The sequence below is a fragment of the Neophocaena asiaeorientalis genome, unplaced genomic scaffold, assembly GCF_003031525.2.
Source record: "Neophocaena asiaeorientalis asiaeorientalis breed wild unplaced genomic scaffold, Neophocaena_asiaeorientalis_V1.1 scaffold478, whole genome shotgun sequence".
Lineage (NCBI taxonomy): Eukaryota > Metazoa > Chordata > Mammalia > Artiodactyla > Phocoenidae > Neophocaena > Neophocaena asiaeorientalis.
Genome location: NW_020173200.1, coordinates 1,668,876 through 1,679,547, shown reverse-complemented (window position 1 = coordinate 1,679,547; position 10,672 = coordinate 1,668,876). Strand labels below are relative to the sequence as shown.

The 10,672-nt window shown below is 43.3% G+C and overlaps 1 non-coding gene across 1 annotated transcript; it reads left to right on the top strand.

Moving 5' to 3' along the window:
- Nucleotides 1-5,539: 5,539 nt before the first annotated feature.
- Nucleotides 5,540-5,612, top strand: TRNAE-CUC (transfer RNA glutamic acid (anticodon CUC)). Its single transcript has one exon. It is a non-coding gene; the product is annotated as a tRNA-Glu (tRNA).
- The last annotated feature ends 5,060 nt before the right edge of the window (nt 5,613-10,672 follow it).

Sequence of the window (10,672 nt, the reverse complement as noted above, 5' to 3'; positions counted from 1 at the left end):
TCATTTACCAGTCTTTGGGTGGACATTTGCTTTCATGCGTCTTGGGGAAATACCGACGAGTGGGATTGCTGAGGTGTAATGTTAGTATATATCTTTACAAGAAACTTCCTGGCAGTAAATGTGTTGTTCCAAGTGTGGAGTTCCCTTGGAGAGGGTTGGGAGGCTGGGGGTCAGAGTCAGGGGTCTCTCACACCCCCTCCCCACCTTCTCAATCTCTCTGTTCAAATCTGGTATTCCAAAAGGGCCTCTCCCTGCATAATGACACCCTGTCCCCTTATGGGGGTGAGCATCAGAATCTCCTGGGGAGCTTTAAACATGGTCCCACCTGAAACCTACTACTGAAAATATTGCCTGGTGAGGCCAGGTATCTGTGTTTTTTTAAAATGTCTCAGGTGATTCTGCCATGTAAAACGGCAAAGGAACTCCCCACCTACTGGAATGAGTTTAAACCCCCAGGCAAAGTATTCTGCACCCAATGCCCCCCCCCACCTGCCCCAGAAGCCTCATGCCTTGCCCCTCACCCCAGACATGCAGCCTAATGAAAAGGCTCCATATTCCCAGACATGCTCAGGCTCTCTCACCACCAAGCTTTCACTCATCTCTCTACCTTCCCCATTCTCTACCCAGGGAACTTCTACAAATCCTTTGAGACCCAGAAAAGGCCACTCCCCACCTACCCCAAGCCTTCTACACCCATCCCCCAGCCAGGCAGAAATTTTGTTTTCCTCCTGAGTCTCACAGCACCACCCCCACCTATATCATAGCATCTGTCACTCACTCTGCCCTGTAATTACTGTCAGCCCCTCCAGTCCACGGACTCTGCATCCACAGCTCAATCTACAGTGGATCAAAAATATTAGAACATAAAAATTCCAGAAAACTCTAAAAGGCAAAACTTGAATTTGTCATATGCTGGCAACTATTTGCATAGCGTTTGCATTGTATTAGGTATTATAAATAACCTAGAGATGATTTAAAGTGTACGGGAGGATTGCCAATAAGTTATGTGCAAATACTATGCTATTTTGTATCAGGGACTTGAGCATCCTCTGATTTTGGTATCCGCAGGGGTCCTGGAACCAATCCCCTGCGGATACCAAGGGACGACTGTATCTAATAATACCCTGCCAGACAGTTTGCATCAGCAGCCTTGCTTAAGCTTTCTAAGAAACCGTTGAGGTAGGTCATGGTGAGGATGATGCAAAGACTGATTAGGTGAAAAGTCTGCTACAGTCCTTCTGCATGTGCTGCTAGACCCTTAAATCCTCACAACAGACAGATGAGGTAGGTACTGTTATTATCAGGCCCATGTTACAAATGAGGAAACTGAGGCCCAGAGAGGTAAGTGGTAGAGCCAGGATCTAACTCAGGAAATGCTCCAGCCCTTTTACAGATAAGGACACTGACACTCAGGGAAATAATTTGCCCAAATTCAACATTTTCTTAAGTAGCACAGTCAAAATTTGCACCCAGGATCCGCTGATCCTACAAGGCCCTTGTTTAAACCTTCTACTTAGTAATCCACAGGCCAAGCCCTTCTTTTTTCCTGGTCCTGGGACAAGGATTGTTTCCAGTTTGGGACTATTACAAATAGGGTTGTTATGAATATTCATGCACAAGTTTTTATAATGCTTTCATTTCTCTTGGGTAAATAATTGGAAGAGGAATGGCTGAATCACATGGTAGGTATACATTTAACTTTTTAAGAAACTGTTTTTCCAAAGTGGTCAAACCATTCCACACTCCCACCAACACCTGAGAGTTCCAGTTGCTCCACATCTTCACCAACACCTGGTATGGTCAGTCTTTTTGATTCTAGCCACTCTAAAAGATCTGTAGTGGTATAATATTATACTTTAATTTGCATTTTCCTAATGACTATGATACTGAGTTTCTTTCCTCGTATTTATTAGCAACCATATATTTTCTTTGGTGAAGTGTCTGTTCAAATCTTTGCCCATATTTTAATATTCGTTTTCTTAGTGCTGATCTGTGAGAGCTCTTTATGTATTCTGCAAACAAGTCTCTTGCCAGATATGTAGTCTTTGTTCTCCCAGTTGTGGCTTACTTTTTCATTTTCTTAACAAGGTCTTTCAAGTGGTAAGTTTTCATTTTGATAAAGTCAAATTTATCAATTTTTTTATGGATGGTGCTAATTTATCTCAGCGATAGTTTATCATTTTTAGTGTATAGATCTTACATATATCTTGTCAGATTTCTCCCTAAGTATTTCATATTTTTGATGCCGCTGAAATTTTTAAATTTTTGATTTCAGACTGTTCGTTGCTAATGTATAGAAATATAATTGTTTCATATATTGATCTTATAGCCTACATTCTTGCTAAACTCACTTATTAATTCTAGTGCCTTTTTTTGTAGATTCCATAGGATTTTCTACAAACGTCATCATATTGTCTGTAAAGATAGTTTCACTTCTTCCTTTCCAATCTTAGTTGCCTTTTTTTTTTTTTTTTTAATATTATTGTACTAGCTATTTGGCTGTTCAAAGTTGTCCCACAGTTCACTAAAATCTTGGGGATTTTTTTAAAGTATTTTTTCTCTGTGTGTCTCATTTTGCATAGTTTCTATAACTATGTCTTCGAGTTTACCGATCTTTTCTTCTGCAACGACTGATCTGCCATTATTTCCATCCACTGTATTATTTATCTCAGACATTGTAGTTTCCATCTCTAGAAGTTTTATTTAAAAAAAAGTTTTTAATTTAAAATTAGAAGTGCTGCTTTTTTGTTTTTAAGTTGATTCATGTCTCTACATAGGCAACCTTTCTTCCGGTTAAACATATGAAATACATCTGTAATAACTTTTAATGTTATTATCTATCAATTCTACCATCAGTGTTGCTTCTGGGTCAGTATCAATTGATTGACTGTCTGTTCATTATGGATGGTGTTTTCCTGCTTCTTTGCATGCCTAGTAATGATTGATTGGATGCCAGAATCTTACCTTTTTGGGTTCTGTATAGTTTTGTATTTCTATAAATAATCTTGAGTTTTATTCTTGGAAGTAATTAAGTTACTTGGAAACAATTTCATCTTTTTGATAGGTGGGACCAGAAATGTGTTTCGTTAGGGTTACTTTTTCCCCAGTACTCAGCCAAGACCCTTCTTAGTACTCTAATTGATGTCCCTTGAACTATGAGACCTTCCACTCTGGCTATCAGGCTATGAGGAACAGGCTCTATTTCTCAGGCTTGTGTGAGCCCTGAGCACTATGCCCTCTTATCCTTTTGGGTGGGTCTCTCTGCAGCCTCAGATAATTTCTAGTTGATTAATACTCCACTGAAGGTTGGAGGGGTACCCACTGCAGATCTCCAGGGCCCTCATTCTTGCAGGCTCTCTCCCTACAAACTCTAGGCTCTCTGGCATCCCCCAGGTTCCCAGTTATGTCTCCTTAATTCAGGAGACTGTCAGGCTCTGCCTGAATTCCCCTACCCCTGTGCCATGGCCTGGCAACTTTCTCCAAGCAGTATGATCACTGTTTGTCATTGCCTGATGTGCAATGTCTTGAGTGCCATTTTGTGTGTGTGTCGTGGCGGGGGTGGGGGGGTCTTTTGTTGTTGTTATTTCAGATGGGAAGGTAAATCTAGTCTCTGTTACTCCATCTTAATCAGAAGCAGAAATTCCTGTCATCAGTGTTGGTACTGGAATTGGTCGTGGTTGGCTCTGAGCTGCATCTAGGAGGTTTTTCCTCTCTTACACCACGTGGCACAGCTGGCCCCAGGGAATGGCTGATCCTAGTGTGCTCTCAAGCTCTCAGGCACTGGGTGCCAACCAGAGCAGTAGCCAGGAAGAGGAGGTAACCAGTATGCCCCATGGGAAGTCGAGCTGGGGTATTTCATTATAACTTTGTCAACAAAATGATTCCGCACTGAGGTTCCAATGCCTTCTCCTCCTTCTGCCATCCCAGCTGGAGTCTCTGACAACTCTGACCTCTCCTCTGGTTACTGGCCAGGGCTGGAAGGGGTTGGCACCTGCAGCCTCCCAGCTGGCAACATTAACTACTACCTAGTAACAACAGTAAGAATTTCCTTTTTTAAAGCAACTGCCATTTTCCTGACCCTGGGCTACTTAGTAAGAATCTGAGGCTGGAGGACGTAAAGTGACTCCCCTAAGGTCACATAGCTAGAAGGGGCAGAATCATGGTTTAGCACTTACCTCCAGAGACCTGGTGTCTTGCCTGCCTGGAAAGAGCCTCCATTTTGGCCCGGGCTCCTGTGTCTAGTTCTGACTTGTGTCTGCCTCTGGGCCTGAAGCCCTATCTGGAACCTGCTTAGTTATGGGTGGTGACATGGGGGGAGATGGGTGGGACACACACTGGCTTTGTAATCAAACAGACCCAAGTTCAAATCCTACTTTCTAATGGTGTGAACTTGAGGGAGCCATGTACTCTTGCTAAGCCACAGGGATCGCTACTACAAAATCAAATAATGGTATTACTTCACAGTATTGAGGTGAGGGTTAAATGAGATATTTCTAAAAAGTACTTACTGGAGTTCCCTGGTGGTCTAGTCGTTAGGATTCGGTGCTTTCACTGCTGTGGCCCGGGTTCAATCCCTGGTCAGGGAACTGAGACCCCGCAAGCCCGGGGGCGTGGCCAAAAAAAAAAAGTTTCCAGTCCAGCGTGCAAAGAGCTTGGAAGTCATCGCTCCATACTAAAAACAAGTTAAAAAGCTGGATAAACTTTGAAAAATCAACAACTCTTCTTAGAGTTGTTAGAGAAGTGAGGTCACAGGGCAAACCACTGCACTGAAAATTGGAGAGACAGACAGGTGAATGCAGAGATTCACAATCTGCCGTAGTAGAAACCTATGTGTAGACGCTTCCACAAAACTAGCACCGGATGGGAAAAGCTGAGCTGTCACTGAAGAATTGCTGAAGACTCCGTGCAGACACAGAGAGTTTAAAAGCCCAGGTGGGGGCCCAAACACAGGGGGACCCCACATGTTTGTGAATTTTACCTCCGGAGCTCTGCCCCTCTGCTTCTGGCAAGGGTAAGGGAAAAGGAACATTCTGCTCTCCTTAACAAGACCTGCCCTCGGGAGAAACTATTTGACCAATGCCTAACCTATTGGAGTTTTATCAGAGCCTAACCTACATGGAAGAGCAATACCCAACTCCAGCCCCCTCCAGCCATCCTATCCTGTCCACCTAAGGGGGGAAAACTGAGAAGCACTTATGAAGTTTGCAGTCCAGGGGTGCAGGTTCTCTAAAAGACAGAGACCTAATCATAGGGCTACAGAATGCCTCTCATCCCCCATACCTTTACCACCATATCACTAAAGGTCTATTTACTGGAGTGCCCTCTACCCAGCACATCATATCCGGCTTTCAATAAATAATTACAAGGCATACTAAAAGGCAAACACAGTTTGAAGAGACAGAGCAAGCATCACAACCAGACTCAGACATGGCAGGGATGTTGGAATTATCAGACTGGGAATTTAAAACAACTATGGTCAATAGATTAAGAGCTCTAATGGAAAAAGTAGACAGCATACAAGAATAGATGGGCAGGGAATTCCCTGGTGGTCCAGTGGTTAGGACTCCACACTCTCACTGTCCAGGGCCCAGGTTCAACCCCTGGTCGGGGAACTAAGCTCCCACAGCATGGCTAAAAAAAAAAAAAAAAAAAAAAAAACCAGATGGGCAATGTACACAGAGTTGGAATTCCTAAGAACAAAATGCAATGCTAGAAATCAAAAACACTATAACAAAAATGAAGAATGCCTTTGATGGGCTCATTAGTAGACCAGGCACAGCTGAGGAAAGAATCTCTGAGCTTGAGGATATCTCAATAGAAACTTTCAAAACTGAAAAGCAAAAAGAAAAGACTGGGGAAAAAATGGGACAGAATAGCCAAGAACTATGAGACAACTACAAAAGGTGTAACATACATGTACTGGGAATACCTGAAGGAGAAGAAGAGAAAGAAGCAGAAGCAACACGTGAAGGAATAATGACGGAGAATTTTCCCAAATTGTCAGACACGAAACCACAGATCCAGGAAGCTCAGAGAACACCAAGCAGAATAACACCCGCCCCACCCAAAAAACAACAACTCTGCACCTATTATGTTCAAACCACAGAAAATCAAAGATAAAGAAAAAACCTTGAAAGAAGCCAGAGGAAAACAACACCTCATCTGTAGGGGAGCAAAGATAAGAATTACATCCAAATTCTCCTCAGAAACCAGGCAAGCAAGAAGAGAATGAGGTGAAACTGAGTGCTGAGAGAAAAAAACCACAAACTAGAATCTGTATCCTGTGAGATTTCCTTCAAAGTGAAGGAGAAATAAAGACTTCCTTAGACAAACAAAAATTGAGACACTTTGTTACCAGTAGACCTGCCTTGAAAGAAATATTAAAAGAACTTCAGAGAAAAGGAAAATGACGATAGGTCAGAAATTTGGGTCTGCATTAAAAAAGGAAGAGTATCAGAGAAGGAGTAAGTGATGGTAAAATAATCATAAATTTAATTTTTTAAATTGATCTTAACAGATAAAAGTTTCAAAATAATAACAGCAACAATGTGTCTGATGATGACAACATGTGTATATGAGATGAATGATGGCAATGATACAAGGGATGGGAAGGAAGAATTAGAAATATTTGTTATTATAAGGTACTTGCACTACTGTAAAGCAGAATAGTGTTATTTGAAAGTAGACCTGGATTAGTTGTAAATGTACATTGCAAACTCTAGGGCAACCACTAAGAATATTTTTTAAAATTATAATTGATATGCTAAGAAAGTAGAAAAAAATGGAATCATATAAAATGTTCAACTGAAACAATAAAAGGCAGAAAAAGAGTGGAAGACAAAAATAGGAACAAAGAACAGGGCAATGAATAAAAAACTAACAAATATGGTAGATATTAATCCAACTATATCAATAGTCACTTTAACATCAATGGTCTAAATATACCAATTAAGAGAGAGATTGTGAGAGTAGATAAAAAAACAAGACCTAACTATATGTTGCCTTCAAGAAACCCACTTTAAATATAAAGATATGTGTAGATTAAAAGTAAATGGATATGCTTCCTTGGTGGCACAGTGGTTAAGAATCCGCCTGCCAATGCGGGGACACAGGTTCGAGCCCTGGTCCGGGAAGATCCCACATGCTGCAGAGCAACTAAGCCTGTGCGCCACAACTACTGAGCCTGTGCTCTAGAGCCCGTGAACCACAACTACTGAAGCCTGTGTGCCTAGAGCCCGTGCTCCGCAGCAAGAGGCCACAGCAATGAGAAGCCCGTGCACCGCAATGAAGAGTAGCCCCCACTCGCCACAGCTAGAGAAAGCCCGTGTGGAGCAACGAAGACCCAACGCAGCCAAAAATAAATAAATTTTTTAAAAAAAGTAAATGGATAGAGGAAGACATTCTATGCTCACCCTAATTAAAAGTAAGCTCGAGCAGCTATATTGATTTCAGACAGAGCTAACTTTAGAGCAAGGAAAGTTATCAGGGATAAAGAGGGGCATTACATTGTGATAAAGGAGTCAACTCTACAAGAAAACATAATAATCATTTTTTTTTTTTTTCCCCGGTACGCAGGCCTCTCACTGTTGTGGCCTCCCCCGTTGCGGACCACAGGCTCAGTGGCCATGGCTCACCCCAGCCGCTCTGTGGCATGTGGGATCTTCCCAGACCGGGGCACGAACCCGTGTCCCCTGCATCGGCAGGCGGACTCTCAACCACTGCGCCACCAGGGAAGCCCCATAATAATCTTTAATGTGTATGCACCTAAAGAGCATCAACATACATGAGGCAAAAACTGATAGCACTGCAAAGAGGAATAGATGAATCCACTATTACAGCTGGAGATTTAACATCCCTCCATCAGAAATGGATGGATCCAGCAGGCAGAGAACCAGTAAGGACACAGTTGAACTCAATAGCACCATCAATCAGCTAGATATAATTGACATCTATCAACTACTTCATCCAACGAGAAGAATACACAGAATACACATTCTTCCCAAACTCACTTGGAAAATTCACCAAGACAGACCACATCCTACCCCATAAAACATACCTTCACAAATTTAAAACAGTAGAAGTCATACAAGATCTCCTCTCAGACCACAGGGGGATTAAACTAGCAATCAGTAACAGAAAGCTGGGAGGGATGTCCCAAATTACTTGGGGATTAAACAACACACTTCTAAATAACGCATGGGTCAAACAAGAAATCTTAAGAGAAATTTAAAAATATTTTGAAATAAATGAAAGTACAACTTACCAATACAGGGTAGCCATCGCCATTATCCTCATTCTCTGGCTGCAGCCCTGCCCCAATCATAGCCGAGCTCACCGTGATTAACACGTACTGGATCACTCAGGTCCCAGCTCTCGGGTCTAGCTAGTTTACTGCACCTTGGTCTTCCCAATTGTCATTGCTCTAAAAACTCGGCACACCTTGAGCTAGTGTCCACCTGTGTTATCACAGGTACAGAAGAAAGTTAATTAGGGACGTCCTTATTGCAAGCATTTCTACAGGCAGCTGATGTCATAATCTAACAATGGAATGGGCCACCTGGCCAGAGAGTGAGAGCTGTGTTTCAGTAGAGACGGCCTAGCAGTCAGAACAGCTGCCAGCCACGCTGTTATAGAGGAGATGCCTGCACCGAATAAGGTGTGGACTCCAGGACTCTCTATGGTTCCTTCCAACTGCAAGATGTGGCGGATTCTAAAATTCTCCATGAGTCTCAGAATTTACAATCCTTAGGCTAGATTATTCCAAGATTCTTCTTCTAAGATTATTTGATTTTTTTTTTTTATTTTTTAATTTTTTTATTTTTTAAACATCTTTATTGGGGTATAATTGCTTTACAATGGTGTGTTAGTTTCTGCTTTATAACAAAGTGAATCAGCTATACAAGATTATTTGATTTTAAAGTTCTCTGAGTCTTGGGTTTCATGAGTGGTACTAAATGTGATGAGGTATACAAAAACTATTACCTAACACATGGCCCAGAAGTCCTTTTGGGAAGAGAAGGAACTATCTTTGTGGAGGAAATGATTTGATAAGGGTAGAGACCCCATAGAGAGCCTGGACTCCTGAGGAATGAACTGGAAGGGAGAGAGGGAGTGGGGTGGGGGGGAGATGTAAGGTGGGGAAAGGGAGTACATGACCCATCGTACTCTCTAGATGCCAGTAGGCTGTGCTCCATGAGATGTGCTCCCTCTCTGGAGCATTCTAAAACCTCTGTAAAGTCTACTCTCAGGAATGCTTGGGAGGAGTGATTTTGTTTTTTATATGAAATCCAAATAAAAGTGTGAGTTTTATCACATTCAAGTCAGCGTGGTTCAGGACAAAGCCAGCATGGTTTGCTGGGGGAAGAGAGTACGGGGGTTAATGTGAACCCCCTGACATTTAGCAGGCTTCTCTGGAGAAAGTGGGGCCTCCCTGTGTGGTGGGGCAGGCATCTAGGGGTCAAACGGCATCAAGGGGACTCCATTCCAATCAAAGTCTATGTGGATGGCTCTCTCTAGAGGCATATAGGGCACGACCGGAGCAACTGAATGTGACAGCCCTGGCCTGAGGCATTAGAGGAAATTTCACCTCCATCTGAAGGAACAAGGAGACCCACCCAGCTAATATTCAGGCTTTATGTTTTCTTTAGGTTCTATTCTTAAGGTTGTAAGATCCTAGGGTTCTATGACTCCAAGAATCTAAGAGTATAACAGTTTTATAATTCTAAGGCAACAACCACTACCACCACAGCCAATGCTACTGTGTTACCACATGCCAGGCACTGTGCCAGGCACTTTACCAGTATTATCTCAATTAATCCTCAAAATCTATGAGATACACATTATTCTCTCCATTTTGCAGATGTGGAAACTGAGGCACGGAGAGTTAAGTCATCAGTCCAAGATCACAAAGGCAGGACTGAAGCCAGGTATTCTGACCGTGGAGGCTCCTTACCTGTGCCCCCTACTGCTGACATTCCTTCAAGCATCTTTGTCCCTCACAACCCTTTTGCCTATGAGCTGAACGTCTTTCCAGCTCAGGCCCCAGAGATCTGGAAAACAGACCTGAGATCTGAGATGTGTTGAGTTGTGTTGTTATGTTACAATAGGTTGTGCTGTGTTTAGTGTGTTTGTCTGCCTCCATTGTACTTTGACAGGACAAAGACTGGATCTGCTTCAGTCCAGGGACTGGCACACTGTGGGTGCTTCAATAAATGCCTATAATACAAGTGACTAATTGGCCAAGCGGGCTCTAGGTAGTGAGCTCTTCCAGCCATACACCCTGAGATCATCATCCCGTGATTGTATCCTGAGGGGGGGGGGCTGGCGAGGTGGGGACACTCCCAAAGGCACCTGAGCAGGTGAAGCCAAGCCAGAATTCATCCTCAAAGAACCTTGGAACCAGGGGTAGGCCCGATCCGTGAAGACTTCGGGTCCCTAGGCCAGGAGTAGATGGTAGCTGGAGAGTCTGAGGGGAGCCTTATGTGAGGGGGCCAGGCATGGGCAGGAAGACAGCCCCAGGTGCCCCCGTAGTCCATCTCCACAGGTAGCCAGAGAAGGGAGGTGGTCCGGGAAATGAAGGTGCTGGAGCCAGGCATCGTCTGCTGCTTTGACTTGTAGCTTCTTCTCGCTTCAGGACCAGGGCACCATCTGACAGCCAGCCTGGCTCATGGGA